Here is a 17,304-nt window from a genome sequence, read left to right as displayed (position 1 = left end):
TTGGATGTTTTGCTTGCTTTTTATTTATTTTTTGGGACTAACTTATTAACTCAGTGCCAAGTGCTAGTTCCTGTTTTTTCCATGTTTTTGACCCCTTTCAGAGGAGATTTTGAAACGGAGTCCAAACGGAAGAAAATCCCCGAAAAGATTTTTTTTGAACGGAAGAAGATCGGATGACTTGGGAGCCAAGCCAGAAGAGCCCCACGGGCCCCACAAGCCCCCACCCCACGGCCAGGGGGCCGCGCCATGCAGGCTTGTGGGCCCCCTGGAGGTCCCCTGACCTAGATCTTGCGCCTATATATTCCCAAATATTCCCAAAAAAATCAAGAGACGGTCGCAATCACTTTTCTGTCGCCGCAAGATTTTGTCTCTGCAAGATCCCATCTGGGGCACGTCCTGGTGCCCTGTCGGAGGGGGATTCAGACACGAAGGGCTTCTTCATCAACACCATGACCTCTCCGATGATGCGTGAGTAGTTCACCATAGACCTACGGGTCCATAGCTAGTAACTAGATGGCTTCTTCTCTCTCTTGGATCTTCAATACAAAGTTCTCCATGATCTTCATGGCGATCTATCCGATGTAATCTTCTTTTGCGGTGTGTTTGTCGAGATCCGATGAATTGTGGATTTATAATCATATTATCTATGAATCTTATTTGAGTTTCTTTTGATCTCTTTTATGCATGATTTCATATCCGTGTAATTCTCTTCGAGTTGTGGATTTTGTCTGGCCAACTAGATCTATGATTCTTGCAATGGGAGAAGTGCTTGGTTTTGTGTTCATACCGCGCGGTGACCTCACCCAGTGAGAGAAGGGGTAGCGAGGCACGCATCGTATTGTTTCCATCAAGGGTAAAAGGTTGGGGTTTTCATCATTGGTTTGAGATTATCCCTCTACATCATGTCATCTTGCTTAAAGCGTTACTCTGTTCGTCATGAACTCAATACACTAGATGCATGCTGGATAGCTGTTGATGTGTGGAGTAATAGTATTAGATGCAGAAAGTATTGGTCCACTTGTCTCGGACGTGATGCCTATATGCATGATCATTGCCTTAGGTATCGTCATAACTTTGCGCAGTTCTATCAATTGCTCGACAGTAATTTGTTCACCCACCGTATTACTTGCTATTTTGAGAGAAGCCTCTAGTGAACACTATGGCCCCCAGGGTCTACTCCACACCATATTTCCAGCCTTACACTTTTTACTTCGTTGCACTTTCCGCCTTCATATCTCACTTTGCAAACAATCTTGAAGGGATTGAGAACCCCTTTGAAGCGTTGGGTGCAAGCTTGTTTGTGTTTGCGTAGGTACTATGGACTTGACGAGACCCTCCTTCTGGATCGATACCTTGGTTCTCCAACTGAGGGAAATACTTACTACTCCTGTGCTGCATCACCCTTTCCTCTTCAAGGGAAAAACCAACGCAAGCCCAATCTCTGTCAACGTGTCAATTTCTCGCGTTGTTGTTTGAGAAGTAGAAGAAGGATTTCTGGCGCCGTTGCCGGCGAGGATCAAGTAAAGAACTCATCCAAGTAGGTGTCGCGAACTCATCTCTTGCATTTCCTTTGTTTGCCAGTTGCCTCTCGTTTTCCTCTCCCCCACTTCACAATTTGCCTTTTTTTCGTTTGCCTTTTTCCTTTGCCTTTTTTGTTCGCCCTGTTCTTTCGCTTGCTTTCTGTTTGCTTGTGTGATATGTGCCGTCAATATGCTTGCATCTTCGCTTGCTGATAATCTATTGATATGGATCCCCATTCACTTGCTAATCTCTTTAAGAGATCCAATTATGTTGATCCAATTGCTAGTGAGTTGAGTGCACTTGACTCTCTCTATGGAGTTTTGCTTGAGATGCGTGAATCTGAAAATCGTGATGAAGAAATTTATGAAGTGATTCACCAGGGCTCCTTGAATGAAAAGCATGATTGCAATGGTTTCACTATAAATTCTGTTAGTGACAATCATGCTTAAAATATGCAAAACCCTAAGCCTGGGGATGCTAGTTTTGCTATGTCCACTACTTGTTGCAATGATATTTGCAATAATATTGAAAGTGGGTTTTGAGAAGTCATGACTTTAGTTGATGATAATCCCACTATTTTTGAAGAGCGTCAACTTTGCATGCATGTGGATCATGAAAATAACATCCTTTGTGATAGCTATATTGTTTAATTTGATTATGATCCCACATGTAATTGCTATGAGAGAGGAAAATATTGTCGTAGAAACTTTCATGTTCCCAAATCACCTCTCGTTATGTTGAAATTTATATTGTCTCTTCCTTCTTCCTTGCATATGGTAACTATTGGTTGTCTTGACAATCTGTTTTCCTATAAAATTCATATGCATAGGAAGTATGTTAGACTTAGATGTGATTTTCACATGCTTTATGATGCTCTCGTTGTGCTTCAATTCTTGTCTTTTGTGTGAGCATCATTGAATTATCAGTGCCTAGCTAAGGGCGTTAAACAATAGCGCTTGTTGGGAGGAAACCCAATAAATTTATCTTTTTCTTTCTGTTTTTTTGCGTCCACACTTTCATAATTCTTTTTTGATTGTGTTTTTTGTGTTCCTTTTTGTGTTTGAGCCAAGCAAAACCTTTATGATTAGTCTTGGTAATGGTTGTTTGATCTTGTTGGAAAAAGACAGAAACTTTTCGCTCACGAGATGATTTTTCATTCTTATTCAGAAAGAGATTTTGAGCTGATTCTGTTAGCTTCTGATTGATATGCTTTTTCCCCACACCGTCGTAATTTTTCAGAATTTTTGAGGTAACATAAGTATACGAAGTATACAGATTGCTACAGACTGGTCTGTTTTTGACAGATTTTGTTTTTGTTGAGTTGGTTGCTTGTTTTGATGAAACTATGGTTAGTATCGGGGGGGGGGGGGGGTACTAGCCATTGAAAAGTGAGAATACAGTAGCCCATCATCTATATAGATGGAATTCAAGTTTGCTACAGTACCAAAAGAAGTGGTAGTTTGTTTTCTTGTACTACTGTTATCACAAGTTTTTGTTTAAGTTTTGTGTTGTGAAGTTTTCAAGTTTTGGGTGATGTTCTCATGGACAAAGAGATAAGGAGTGGAAAGAGCTCAAGCTTGGGGATGCCCAAGGCATCCCAAGCCAAATTCAAGGACACCAAAACACCTAAGCTTGGGGATGCCCCGGGAAGGCATCCCCTCTTTCGTCTTCAATCCATCGGTAACATTACATGGAGCTATATTTTTATTCACCACATGATATGTGTTTTGCTTGGAGCGTCTTGTATCTTAGGAGTCTTTTCTTTTTGTTGTGTCACAATCATCCTTGATGCAAACTTTTGAGAGAGAGAGACATGCACTCATCTTGATTTTGCTACAATGCTCTTGTGGTTCACTTATATCTTTTGAGCTAGATACTTTTGCTCTTGTGCTTCACTTATATCTTTTGAGCTAGATACTTTTGCTCTTGTGCTTCACTTATATATTTAGAGCACGGCTGTGCATCATTTGGTAGTTGGCTTATGCTATGAAAGTAGTCCCAAATGTGCTAGGTACCCAATGAGGATGCAAAAACCTCCATCTTCATGTGCATTGAGTAGAAAGAGAAGTTTCGATTCCTCTCAATTAGTTTTGAGATATGGGTTCGGTAATATTGAGAGTTATGTTAGTTGTGTGTTGTGAATCTAGAGATACTTGTGTTGGAGTTAATGATTCCCTTAGCATGCACGTACGGTGAACCGCTATGTCAGGAAGTCGGAGCATAATTGATCTATTGATTGTCATCCTTTGTGTTGAGGTCGGGATCGCGCGATGGTTTACACCTACCAACCCTTACCCTCGGAGTATGCGTTTAGCACTTTGTTTCGATTACTAATAAAAACTTTCGCAACAAGTATGTGAGTTCTTCATGACTAATGTGAGTCCATGGTATAGATGCACTTTCACCTTCCACCTTTGCTAGCCTCTCTAGTGCCGCGCAATTCTCGCCGGTACTCAAACCCACCATATTCCTTCCTCAAAACAGCCACCATACCTACATACTATGGCATTTTCATAGCCATTCCGAGATATATTGCCATGCAACTCCCACCGTTCTGTCTCATGACTTGTGCCGTCACTCTCATATTTCCATTGCATGATCGTACTAGATCGTTGCACATCCTGGTACACTGCCGGAGGCATTTCCTATGGAGTCATCATCATTGTGATCTTTGAGCTGTGAGTAAATAAAAGTGTGATGATCATCATTATTAGAGCATTGTCCCATGTGAGGAAATAAAAAAAAGGCCAAGAGCCAAAAACAAAAAAAAAGAGAAAAGAAAAGAAGAAAAGGTGCCTAAGAGCCCAAAAAAAGAGAAATGAGAGAAAAAGAGAGAAGGGACAATGCTACTATCTTTTTCCACACTTGTGCTTCATGTTTGCAGCATGTTCTTCATGATTGAGAGCTTCTTGCTTTGTCACTACCATATGCTAGTGGGAATCTTCGTTTTATAACTTGGCTTGTATATTCAATTGACGGGCTTCCTCAAAATTGCCCTAGGTCTTCGTGAGCAAGCAAGTTGGATGCACACCCACTAGTTTTCCTCTTGAGCTTTCACATACTTATAACTCTAGTGCATCTCTTGTATGGCAATCCCTACTCATTCACATTGATATCTATTAATGGGCATCTTCATAGCCTATTGATACGCTGAGTCAGTGTGACCATCTCCTCCTCTTTGTCTCACAACCACCACCACACTCTATTCCACCTATAGTGCTATATCCATGGCTGGCGCTCATGTATTGCGTGATAGTTATAAAAGGTTTGAGAAAGTAAGAGTGCGAAAACAATTACTTGGCCAATTCCGGGGTTGTGCATGATTCACATTAGTTGTGTGAGGATGATGGAGCATAGCCAGACTATATGATTTTGTAGGGATAACTTTCTTTGGCCTTGTTATTTTGAAAGTTCATGATTACTTTGCTAGTTTGCTTGAAGTATTACTATTTTCATGTCAATAGCAAAATATTTTTTTTGAATCTTACGGATATGAACATTCATGTCACGTGAAAGAAGTTGCAAAGGACAACTATGCTAGGTAGCATTCCACATCAAAATTTCATTCTTTATCACTTCCTTACTCGAGGACGAGCATGAGTTAAGCTTGGGGATGCTTGATACGTCTCCAACGTATCTATAATTTTTGATGGTTTCATGCTATTATCTTGTCAAACTTTGGATGTTTTGCATGCTTTATATTTATTTTCTAGGACTAACTTATTAACTCAGTGTCAAGTGCCAGTTCCTGTTTTTTCATGTTTTTGACCCCATTAAGAGGAGATTTTGAAACGGAGTCCAAACGGAAGAAAATCCCTGAAAATATTTTTTCTGGAACGGAAGAAGATCAGAGGACTTGGGAGCCAAGCCAGAAAGGCCCTAGGGGCCCCACAAGCCCCCACCCCGCGGCCAGGGGGGGCGTGCCATGCAGGCTTGTGGGCCCCCTGGAGGTCCCCTGACCTAGATCTTGCGCCTATATATTCCCAAATATTCCCAAAAAAATCAAGAGACGATCGCAATCACTTTTCCGCCGCCGCAAGCTTCTGTCACCGCAAGATCCCATCTGGGGCACATCCTGCTGCCCTGCCAGAGGGGGGATTCGGACACGGAAGGCTTCTTCATCAACACCATGACCTCTCCGATGATGCATGAGTAGTTCACCATAGACCTACGGGTCCATAGCTAGTAACTAGTTGGCTTCTTCTCTCTCTTGGATCTTCAACAATGTTCTCCATGATCTTCATGGAGATCTATCCGATGTAATCTTATTTTGCGGCGTGTTTGTCGAGATCCAATGAATTGTGGATTTATGATCAGATTATCTATGAATCTTATTTGAGTTTCTTCTGATCTCTCTTATGCATGATTTCATATCCTTGTAATTCTCTTCGAGTTGTGAGTTTTGTTTGGCCAACTAGATCTATGATTCTTGCATTGGGAGAAGTGCTTGGTTTTGGGTTCATGTCGTGCGGTGACCACAGCCAGTGACAGAAGGGGTAGCAAGGCACGCATCATGTTGTTGCCATCAAGGCTAAAAAGATGGGGTTTTCATCATTTGGTTTGAGATTATCCCTCTACATCATGTCATCTTGCTTAAAGCGTTTCTCTGTTCCTCATGAACTCAATACACTAGATGCATGCTGGATAGCAGTCGATGTGTGGAGTAATAGTAGTAGATGCAGAAAGTATCGGTCTACTTGTCTCGGACGTGATGCCTATATGCATGATCATTGCCTTAGATATCGTCATGACTTTGCGCGGTTCTGTCAATAGCTCGACAGTAATTTGTTCACCCACCATATTACTTGCTATTTTGAGGGACCCTCTAGTGAACACTATGGCCCCCAGGGTCTACTCCACACCATATTTTCAGCCTTACACTTTTTACTTCGTTGCACTTTCCGCCTTCAGATCTCACTTTGCAAACAATCTTGAAGGGATTGAGAACCCCTTTGAAGCGTTGGGTGCAAGCTTGTTTGTGTTTGCGCAGGTACTCTGGACTTGACGAGACCCTCCTTCTGGATCGATACCTTGGTTCTCAAACTGTGGGAAATACATACTGCTCCTGTGATGCATCACCCTTTCCTCTTCAAGGGAAAAACCAACGCAAGCCCAATCTCCGTCAACGTGTCAATTTCTGGCGCTGTTGTTTGAGAAGTAGCAGAGCCCAGTGTCACCGGGTCGAAGGACCCATTTGGGCCTTCGGTGGACCAGAGGCTCCTCAGCCTCTTCATCCTGCTCCTCTGCCTCTTCAGGCACATGGACAACGGAGGGGCCCTGGGCAGAAGAGGTGTCGGCTTCCCCGGCAAGCGCATCCGCTGCCGCCGACAACTCCCTGTTGTATTCTTCTTCGTCGAAGGACCCGACCTCCCCCGTCGCCTCAGCAAGGGCCCTCTCCTGAAGCCGGTTGGCTATGAATGCCACCTCCTCTTCAGTGGTGGGACGGATGAGCACGACCTCCTCCACCCTAGCAACCTTCTTCGACAAGCGGTCAAAAAAGGACAAGATGTCCTCGTCCGACGGTGAGCTCGGGTCGGAAGGACGCCATGGGCGTTGCACTCCGGCATGATTGTCGTAAGCGCGCTCAGGGTCGAGCTGATGAACAGAGTAATAATGCCCGTCCGAAGATGGAGCTTGGGGTCGAACTTGAACAGCTTTCTACAGACGAAGGCGTGCTGCGGTACGGTCAGGTTGTTATACAACCCCGGTCGCACCCGCATTATGTCTGCCGTGTTCGAGTACACCGACGCGAGCCTTCCCCCTCTGTGCTGAAGGGGGCGATCCGCATTCGGATGAAATCGGAGGCCACCATTTGCATCGTCAGCCCTGCGACCCTCAGGCGCAGGATCCTGGTAACGGGGATGGCCAATTTCTCATCACCTGGGTCAAGGTTGCTCCAGTCATCGCCCCGGGCCTCAATCTTGGCGGTTCTGGGCTCGCAGAATGGCAAAAACCCCTTTTCCCGAATCAAAAAGCACTTCCCTCGCCACTCCTCCCACTTCTCCCGAAGAGTCCCTTCCAAGTATGCCTTCTTGCACCCGGTCCGCGGGATCCAGGTGATGGAGCCTGAAAGGGCATCCCCTCTTTGGATTCGGGGGATGAAGTAGTGGCGGAAGAGGGCAGTGTTGGGGACGATGCCGACAAATTTCTCGCAGAGATGAGCACATATCGACATGCACGTCACGACATTCGGTGTAAAATCCAGAAGCCAAAAGCCATAGGTGGGCAGAACCCGCAATATAAGAAATCGGCGAAGAACGTGTACTTATCCGGTTCTGGGTCCGATTCCCCGACGTTCACGATAGTGGCCGAATGCGCCGTCGTTTTCACTACCCACATGAAGCGGTAGTGGTCCGACAAGGCACGCGCCTCAATCCCTGGGGGGGAAGAAGGCAAGCTCCTCCCGCTTCCTCGCCATCTCCTTCTCCGTGTTGGCTGGCTTGCCCTTCTTGGCTCTGCTCCCCTTCGGCGGCATGTCGACAGCGGGAGGGGCTGCTACTAGGGGAAGTGTTTTCGGGAAGGAGAAGGGGGTAACAGAGGCTCGGTCTCAAGGAAGAAGATAACGGCGGTAGCGAGATTTGAGGAACAAGAAAGTAAGGAAGCAACCGCGCCCCTCATTATTTTCCTTTATGGGGAAGGCATGCTGGACCTTGGTTGCCCAACTACCGGATCCACATGCACGCGGCTGCCTTTGCCACTGCGCGCGTGCCGCACACCCTCCCACTCTGCGCGTCCAATGCGCGACATGGGGAAAGAAAGTGTAATGCCCCAAGTGTAGGAGTTTCCCTTTTTGTAACCTTCCATGTGGGGCCACCTTGTCAGAGATTGTGATGATATCATTTTGTGCCATGATTTCATGTGTGTTCCTTAGTGCTTACTCCCCTTGCATGCATGCATAACATATCATTCCTTGCCATACCTTTTGATTGCATGTCATGATCATGTTGTATAGGTTCTTACTAGGAGTAGTGTTGTGGTGTTGTGAGTGCATGTGATAATGGTGTGTGAATGAAGGAGTGAGTGCTAGTCTTTTAAAGCTCTTACTTTTGAAACTCCTTTTTCCCTCCTATTATCTCATGTCCAAATTCCTTCTTCCCAAAACTTATTCTAAAATGTCTTGTGATTAGAGTTAATTGTGATTATGAGGAGATGCAATTTTGCTGATTTGATCTTTGACTTCTAAAGGTGCAAATAAACCAAAACAGTAGATTAATTACTGTTTTGCATCTATTTCAAAAGGCTCCAAATATTGTGTTCCTATTTTATTTTATTAGGTCATATTTTTCCAACACCAAGGGGTTTTTTTCCTTTTATTTTTTTTCCTACCAGGTGGCTGTGTATATTGCTTTTCTCTCAGGCCCTATTTTTATTAGAAATTAATTCCAGGTTTCTTTCTCTCTACCTAGAACCACTTGGGCCTTAACCCTCTTCCCTGGCCCAAGTGCATGCGCTCCAGAGCCCGCTGGGAGTGTTTTCTTCTTCCTCCCGACGTCACTCCTGTACGACCTACGCTCAACCTCTCGATCGCTCCCTTCTTGATCCAGCAGCTCGAGCTCGCCTCCCGAGACGTTAAAAGGAGCCCGAGGCCTCCTCCTCCGCCCTAGGGTTCCCTCTCCGTTCCCCCCAGCGCCGCCAGTTTCCTCCTGCCCTCGTTCTTCCCTGGTAAGTTTTTGAGAGGAAGCGGAGAGAGAGAGAGAGTGCAGCGCCTCCTTTGTCAACCCACCGATCCGTCGTCTCCGGCACCGGCCGCCATGTCCGGGGGCTCGGGGCGGCTCCCCACGTCCCGTTCCCGGCGTTAGGACCCCGTGGAGCACCCCCCCCCCCCCCCCCGTCGAGCTCGTCCTCGTCAACGGGGCGAACCGGGAGTCTCCTTCCCTGCTTCGGTCTACGTCGGAGGAGCTTCTTCGGCGTCCTCCTCCCCGTTCGGCGCCCCATCTTCTCCCAAGGTGAGGCCGCATCCTCCCCGTCCTTCCTCGGCCGCGGACCGGCTCGGTCCCGTCGGGCGCATGCTTCCTCTGTTCGTAGCAGCAGCAGGTTAGAGGAGCAGTAGCGGCTGTTTTGTGCCGAGTTTGTGCGTGCGTTGTCGAGAGGAGAGGCGAGGTGTAGTGGTGTAGCAGGGTGTTGGTAGCAGATCGACGCGTAGTAGCAGAAGCAGCAGCCGGCAGTAGGCGCTAGCAGTAGCAGCAGCAGCTAGCCGGTGCAACTTAGCTGCTGCAGCGGCAGAGCACACCGCTGCGTTCCGGGCAGCCAAAGGAGGGACCTTTTCCCGTGCTCAGGGCGGGAATGGAGCCCCTGAGAGTCCCGCGGGCCCTGCTGATGGTTTCCCCTTCCGGTGGTGGCCGGGAGTGGCGCCGCCAGCGTCCTCGGGTCCGGCCGCCGGCGGAGCTCTCCCCTGCAGAGGAGAGTGCCTTTCTATAATTCCTTCCGGTTATCGCCAGTCTTCGATCCGTAGCCCGATGGTAGTGTTGTGCAGGCATATACTTGCGCCTGTAGGAGGGCGTGGGTTCGAGTCCCCCCCTCGGCGCCATTTTGTTTGTTTGCCTCGTTTATCTGGGGTCAGTGGCAGTGCAGGCAGCTTACGTTGCATCTCTCCCTTCTCCTGTCAACAAGTAGCGCCGCAGCGCCGTGGCATGAGTGTGTGGTGCTGGACACCAGGGGTCTGGGTTCGAATCCTAGCAGCCCTGCTTCTTTTTATTTTTTTGCATTCTTTTCTTTTTTTTCTGCCTACTTATTTCCTGTTTTCCTAACTCCTACACAAGTGGCCTGTCAGTTTTGTTTCCTGTTGTTTGTTTTAAGCTCCTTCACAATAGAGTTTGTTCTTGTTCCTACTTGTATAGTGGGGTAGATGTAGTTGTGAGTGTGTTTTGCACACTAGGAGGAGACAAATAGTTTTGCTAAGCTTGTGATGTTATGGTGGTTGTACCTTAGCAAGAGGAGCCACCTTGATAAGGGCATGGCGCTAGGTGCCTTGGCCATTGTGTGTGTAGTGCTTGGAGGTGACAAATTGCACTAGTTAATCTTGCATAGCCTAACTGTGGAACTTTGATATGGGCTAAGTTGAACTTGTAGTTGTATTTGTTTTGCATGGAAATACTTTGATGTGGGTGCCTCCCCCTCATCACATGTTTTGATGTGATGTTCTAGGTGGCTCTATGTTATCATGTGGAGGTGTGGATCCTAGTTGAGCTTGGGTAGCTTGTTGTGGGGGGTTGCTCCTTGAGAATGTCATGAATCATATAAAGATTCTAGGTATGCTTGTGAGAGTGTGCACCATCACATGCCAATATGTGGGAGTGTGCATACTCTCTTGTTAGCTTGGAGTCTCTTTCGTGTTGAGCTTGATGCTAGTGCTTGTGAGGAACTGTGTGTGTTGGAGTTGTTGGTGTGCATGTCACAAACATGGGGTTCAAACCCCCATGTCACTTTGTCATTGTGCACATGAAACCCTCCTATTAATTGTCATCTTAAAAGCATACCTTATAGATTTGCATTTACATTTTGTTGAAAGTTTGGGCCTTGTTTCCATGGTATAGATGGAGCCCAAGGGCATGGATTTTTGTGTGTAGTAGTAGGGGTTTGTGCTCAACACCATAGTGGTGTCAAACACCTCTTGGGAACATGTGTGTGCAAACTATGCCTAGACAAAGTGGGCATGTGGTTGGAAAATTCCAGATTTTTGAACTCTGAAAATTTCACTAAGTCTGGAATGGTGAAAACATTTTCTTCCCCTGTAGATAAGTTTGTGCTGGTCCTTCTGTTGAGAACAGGACTTGGTTCAGTGCTAGTCATTTGGAGCCCAGTAGATTGTGTTTTGGTTGCTGTCAAAAAGCTTCAGAACAGAAACAGAAACTCAGGTGCAGGAATTTTCACCAAGTCCCTGAGAACTGATGGTTTTGGGAAAGTTTGTGTCCTTGTATCTTCTAGAGTTTAATTCCTTTTGCCGTGATTCTTGCTGGAGCTTGTAGTGTTCTTGGTTGGCAACATCCACATATATTATTTGTCGTATTTGAAGACCTTTAGCTATGTTGCATGTTGCTCACAAACAGCTAAGATGCAGAACTGGCAGATTACGTAGTTTTACCTTTTTGTTCAAAGTTTGTGTTTAATTGTTGTTGGGGTGTTCTACCTTGCTCCATTTCATTCTTGTTGGCTTAATATATGTCTTGGCAACCTGGGAACACCAGATTTGTTCCAATGGTGTGTGTGGTGATGAATCTTTCACGTAGGGCTTCATATCGTTTTTCGTTGATTCCCGTTGATCCGTAGCTTCGTTTGCAAAGTTCTTTATATGGTTTTGCACCGTTTTTACGAGATGCATCTGTTCATATCAGTCCGATGCATGTCCAAATAGTTTAGTGCAAAGTTCTGTCCAGGAACTTGTTGTAGTTTATCTTGCTTGTGCTAGTGTTAGAAATATTGGTGCATGCTCAACTTTCATCTCATGCATCATGTGATTGTTGCATGTTGTGGTGCTGCTGTTCATTGGCTGTTATTCTTGTGTTGGGTAGCACCGGGAGCGGAGACCGAATACGTGGAGTCAGGAGAGTACGTGCAGGATGATCCAGAACCATTCCAAGCTGAGGATATCACAAGCAAGATGACATGACCTTGATCCCATATCTAGACTTGTTATGCTAGTTTTGATTCCACGTCATATTTCTCGCTGCCTACCACTGAAAATATATTGCCTCTTCATATGCCATGAGCCTAAACACCTTACTCTTTCCTAGCAAACTTGCATGGCTAGGTAGGCTTGCTCATCTACTAATGTTAGCATTGTTAGTTGCAGGTGTTTATAACTCATGTGATGACATGAGCTTGATATCATTATATTAATTCCTGTTATTTAATTAATGTATCTATATATTTGGTAAATGACGGGAGGCCTAGCCTTTTGCCGGGTGTCTTGTTCCGTTATTGCCGCCTTAGTTACCGGTTACCGGTGTTTGTTTCCATAATGATCGCTCCTAACACGTTCGGGGTTGTTATGGGGACCCCCTTGGTAAATCGCGTAGTGTTAAGGCTTGTCCGGCAGGACCCAACTTTGGTATTAATCTGCTATTCACTTAATAATAAACTGCATAGGGAATAGCTACCCCGAGGAACTTAACCAACAACCCGGGCCAGTGCTCCTCATGAGTGTTGGTCCAAACCAGAGCAGCTTATTACGCTCCCCGGGGCAACTCGGAGTTTTGGCGTGGTAACCATCGCTCATCCGGCGTGTCCTGAGACTGAGATACGCGGCTCTTATCAGGGTCGTCGACACGTCGGGAGGTCCTGCTAGCCTTGTCTTACCTTAGCGGTATATCTTGCGTATAGGAACCCCGGTGAGGCTTTGGTTTTCCCCAGAGTTGAGGTTTTCCTCTAAGGAATCCGACGAGATCACGAGATTCGTGATAGAGGATGACTTTGCGGCCTGTGTTCATTTGTGATGGACTAGTTGGAGCACCCCTGCAGGGTTTAATCTTTTGGAAAGCCGTGCCCGCGGTTATGTGGCTACTTGGAATATTTTGTTAACATCCGCTATTAGAAAACTTAAACATAAACTAATAAAATATGCCAACTGTGTGCGTAACCGTGATTGTCCCTTCGAAGATCTCTCTTCGACAGGGAACACGGTGGGGTTATGATTGCCGTAGGTAGGTGTTCAGGATCACTTTCTGATCAAGTATTCCCGATCGTTAGCGTAGGCCACTGTCACTTCTCCTTTGCGTAAGCTAGCCACTTATTCAAACTTAGGATGCAGCAGCCGGAAACACTTCACTCCTTCCTTACCCATTAACATGGCTAGAACTGGCACCAAGGCCTTAGATTGCTGAGTCCCCGTGGCTCACGGATTCCTCCGAAACTTCCAGCAGGTACAGGTACCCCAGAGGCAGAGGATCCCGACGGCACCCAGCTGGCATGGCAGTACGACGAGGAGACAGATCTCCTTTACGTGAACTATCCAGAGGACTGAACCGTGGTCGTGATCGTGGGCCTGCAGCGGGTAGCATAGCATTTCCCTTGTTTTGTAGTCCGTACCGGAACTACATTGATTGTATCTGCGTTGTACTCTATATTATTAATAAGAAGATAGTTGAATCCCAGATTGTCTACTTTATTTATTATTATGTGCTATGTTTACTTGCTTGCGAAACACTTAGATGCGCTTCTTTCCTATTCGGGGCCTCGACCCCCAGATCGGAAAGGACCGCATCTTGGTGGTTACAAGTTGGTAATCAGAGCCTTTCGACCATAGGAGCCTTTGTGTGATCGTATTTGGCTGAGTCGAGTCTAGTAAATGTTTTGAGTCTTAGTTATATCGGAGAGTAGGTTTCATTTTTCTCCTCTTCTTTGCTCTGGTGAGGCTTCCGTCTTACGAAATCTTTAACTCTACTCCTTTTCTTGCTCAAAATTTTTTTTTAGGATCACGCGGGTGTTTGCGAAATCTATATGATTTCGATGTGACGGAATCATGTCCTGGTGCCTCCTATCTGCTCTAAGTATCAGGGGAGTTGAGCCCCAGGGATTATCGCGCACATCGCCATCATTCAGATTTCTGAGTACCTAAGAACGGAGGGTGTTCGTTATTGCTTCAATACGGGTAGTGGTGAGATAACCCCGACGTCCCCAATACTGGTGTAGATTGTTCGGGGGTACTACCACACTTTGTATCGTTGTGAGCACGAGGATCTGTTGTAGACAAAGGTCCGAGATGCTGGTTGTGTGTTGAAGGATGTGATACAGGTGACGGTTTACATTAGGAGTTGTGTGAAATACTCCTTGTATCCAGGTGCCTGATTGCATGACCAGTTATTTCGGGAATTCATAGGTGGGATATCTGGTAGTATCTTATAGGACTATCTTCCTACAGACGCTTGATTGAGGTTCGGGAAATCTCGATCTTATGTTTGTTCCGAGCAGTACTAGCTCACACTTGTTTGCTGTGGCCTTATCGGAATCTTGTCGTCTGTTACTTTGAGAATGCACTCTCGCTATGTTGTTCGAGTGCAATGCTAAGTTCTATTCAGATATTCCGTCTTTTGATTCAGCTTATCTTCAATTAGTCTGTGGACTAATTTGCTGTCCGTCTTTAGGATGGCTCCACCAACTCGTCAGACCCCAGCGCGTGAGGATATGCCGCCTCCACCTCCTCCTCCGCCACCACCGCTGCCTCCTCCTGCAGAGGCCTGGCAGGCGATGATGGCAGCTACCAATGCAAATACTCAGATGCTGTTGCAGTTGATCCAGGAGAGAGCCAATCATCAGCAAGGCAATTTCCAGCAGGGTGGCAATCACTTCACCAGTCTGAGTCAGTTCCTGTCAAACCAGCCTAGGACGGTCACTTCTTGCGACCAGCCGTTTGACGCGGAAGATTGGATCCGTGATATGAACAAGCATTTCGAGTGTAGCAATGTGCGTCCAGAGGATTATGTCAAGTTTGCAACATTCCAGTTGAAGGGGCAGGCTTCTATTTGGTGGCAGCAGCTTAAGGACTCCAGAGGTGGCAGGGTGATGTCTTGGGACGAGTTCTGTCGTGACTTCAGGTCCCACTACATTCCTTCCAGTTTTGTTGAGGAGATGCGTGAGAAGTCCAGGCGCTTGAAGCAGGGCAGCAATTCTGTGTACAAGTACAATGTTGAGTTCCACGAGCTGGCCCGTTACGCGTTGCAGGATGTTCCGGATCAGAAGAGCAAGATATACCAGTTCAGGGGTGGCTTGAAGGAGGATTTGCAGTTAGCACTCGCCTTGCACGATCCTGAGGAGTTTGACAAATTCTATAACTTAGCTCTCAAAGCAGAGGCAGCCTTGGTCAGGGTGGAGAACTCCAAGAAACGTTTCAGAGATTCCAGCTCTTCCTCAACTCAGGTGGTTCAGAAGCAACAGAGGTTTTGGGTTTCTCCTCCTCCTCCTCGGCATTCTCAGCAGCCGAAGCACCCAGGTGGACGTGGTTCTTCCCGCCCACCCAACCCTGGATTCCAGCAGAGATATCAGCAGCAGAAGCAAGGGCCTCCTCAGATTCAGTTCCGGCAGCCAGCAGATGTCACTTGTCACAAATGTGGGCAGAAGGGTCACTATGCCAACAAATGCACTTCTCAGCTTCGCGTGCCGCCTCCTCCTCCAGGAAAACCTCCTAGCAACGCTCTTGTGAAGTTCAACCCCAGATCAGCTCGAGTCAACATGGTGAATGCAGCTGAGGCAGAAAATTCTTCGGATGTGATCATGGGTAATCTCCTAGTTAATGATTTTCCTGCTAAAGTCTTGTTTGATTCTGGTGCTTCGCATTGCTTCATCTCCAAGCCTTTCTTAGCTAAGCATGATATTCCTGCAATTCATTTGGATAGTCCCTTCCGTGTGGTTTCTCCGGGCATGCGCATGAGTTCGTTCATGAGGGTTCCGGATGTTTCTATCAAGTTGGACAATTATGCTTTTCTGGCGTCTCCTATTGTCTTGGGCAAGTCCGACATTGATTTGATCCTTGGTATGGACTGGTTGGCCATGAACAGAGCATCAATTGATTGTGAAGCTAAAGAAGTGAAGCTGACCCACTCTTCGGAAGATGTGATTATATTCGCGGCGCGCGATGACACAGTCCGCTTGTTCTCCTTGAATGAAAAGGGTGAGATCAATCCCATTGAGCAAGTTCCAGTAGTCTGCGAATATCAGGACGTGTTTCCTGAGGAGTTCCCAGGGATGCCTCCGCACCGTGAAGTGGAGTTCGTCATTGAGCTTGAGCCAGGCACAGAGCCAGTGTGCAAGCGGCCGTACAAGCTGGGTCCAGAAGAGTTGAAGGAACTCAAGAGGCAACTCGATGAGCAGGAGCGTTTGGGTTTGATCAGACCAAGCTCGTCTCCGTGGGGATGTGGTGTTCTGTTTGTCAAGAAAAAGGATGGTACGGAATGGCTGTGTGTCGATTACCGCCCATTGAATAAGAAGACAATCAAGAACAAATATCCGCTTCCGAACATAAATGAGTTGTTCGAGCAGCTGAAAGGTGCTAAAGTATTCTCCAAGCTTGATCTCAGGATGGGCTATCATCAGATTCGCATTCGTGAGGAAGACATTCCAAAGACGGCATTCAGGACCAGTTTTGGCTCATATGAGTATACGGTCATGTCTTTTGGTCTGGCTAATGCTCCTCCGACTTTTTTCCGATTGATGAACTATATTTTCTCGCCATTCAAGAATGAGTTTGTCTTGCTCTATCTCGATGACATTCTGGTCTTTTCTGAGGATGAGGAAGAACATGAGAAACATCTCAGGTTGGTGCTTGATAAACTGAGAGAATACAAGCTGTATGCCAAGTTTTCCAAGTGCGAGTTCTGGCTGAAAGAAGTGGTGTATCTTGGGCATATTATCTCCGCCGAGGGTATTAAGGTTGACCCGTCCAAAGTTCAAGCCATTGTTGAATGGGAACCTCCGCAGAATGTGAAGCAGCTTCGAAGCTTTCTCGGTCTTGCCGGATATTGCAGAAGATTCGTTGAGAACTTCTCCAAAATCGCCAAGCCGCTCTCTAGTCTTCTTCAGAATGGTGTCAAGTATGTGTGGTCTCCAGAGTGTCAACTGGCTTTTGATACACTCAAAGAGAAGCTTACCTCCACTCCGGTATTGGCTCCTCCGGATGATTCCAAGCCGTACCAGGTATTTTGCGATCCTTCTCTCCAGGGTTTTGGTGCAGTCTTGATGCAAGATAGGAAGGTAGTTGCTTATACCTCCAGGCAGCTGAAGCCTGCGGAGAAGAACTATCCTATGCACGATCTCGAGCTAGCAGCTGTTGTGCACGCCTTGATGACTTGGAGA

The sequence above is a fragment of the Hordeum vulgare genome, chromosome 4H (genome assembly GCF_904849725.1).
Source record: "Hordeum vulgare subsp. vulgare chromosome 4H, MorexV3_pseudomolecules_assembly, whole genome shotgun sequence".
Classification (NCBI taxonomy): Eukaryota; Viridiplantae; Streptophyta; class Magnoliopsida; order Poales; family Poaceae; genus Hordeum; species Hordeum vulgare.
This window is presented reverse-complemented; position numbering follows the sequence as displayed.